This window comes from Mytilus californianus, unplaced genomic scaffold (assembly GCF_021869535.1).
Source record: "Mytilus californianus isolate M0D057914Y unplaced genomic scaffold, xbMytCali1.0.p SCAF_5, whole genome shotgun sequence".
In the NCBI taxonomy this organism is placed as follows: domain Eukaryota; kingdom Metazoa; phylum Mollusca; class Bivalvia; order Mytilida; family Mytilidae; genus Mytilus; species Mytilus californianus.
In genome coordinates this window covers 118,351,637-118,352,536 of record NW_026262701.1, presented here as the reverse complement: position 1 = coordinate 118,352,536, position 900 = coordinate 118,351,637, and positions in this window count along the sequence as shown.

The window sequence follows — 900 nt, the reverse complement described above, 5'->3', positions numbered from 1 at the left end:
AATTGTTACTTGGATGGAGAGTTGTCTCATTGGCACTCATACCACATCTTCTTATATCTAGTTATAATTCTTTCCAGTAAGTTTGCTACTACACTGGTTAAACTGATAGGTCTGTATGACGATGGTAAATTGTAATTTGGTTTATTTAATTTTTTTTATAAATTTGACATTTGCTCTTCTCCAATTTAAAGTTATAATTCCTTCTTCCCATGACTGATTAATGATTTCTAAAAGTTTGGATTTTAATTGTGTTCCACCATTGATGAAAAGTTCTGTAAAGATGATGATCCGACAAAAATGTCTAGCGGCTCTCATACGGTAGCGGAACCTTTTTGGTCACTATTTATTAGGGATGTCAAAAGATCTGAAATATAATACTCGGGTACTCGGTCATGATACTCGCGAGTACTCGAGTACTCGAGTACTCGGATAAATCTGTAACTTCCAGTGAAAAGTATTGATAATTTTTGGGATGTGGTATTTTGGTTATTACCTTTCAAAAACTTAATTATGATATGATGACATCGCTAGACATCTTAACGAAAGACCAACGTATTGTTGCAGAACTCAAACTGTGTGGTTACAAAAAATAACTCGATCCTTAGTTATGTGTATCGCTAGTCCTTTTTTTTTGTGCCAATAGAACAATGAATAATGCACCACCGTTTCTAAAAAGTAACCTATCATAATAGCAATTATTGTTTGTGTGTTCGCGAACCAAATCAGAAACATGCCAATGAAACCATCAATATGTTCATCAAGTCCGACTTGATAGAAAATCTGTATAAGCTGTTCCTGTGGAGTTTTCATATTACGACTTGTCTCATAATTTGTCAACAAAATATTGGACTTCAAATTACTTTTTTGAAACGATATTTAATTATAAATCAAACAATGATA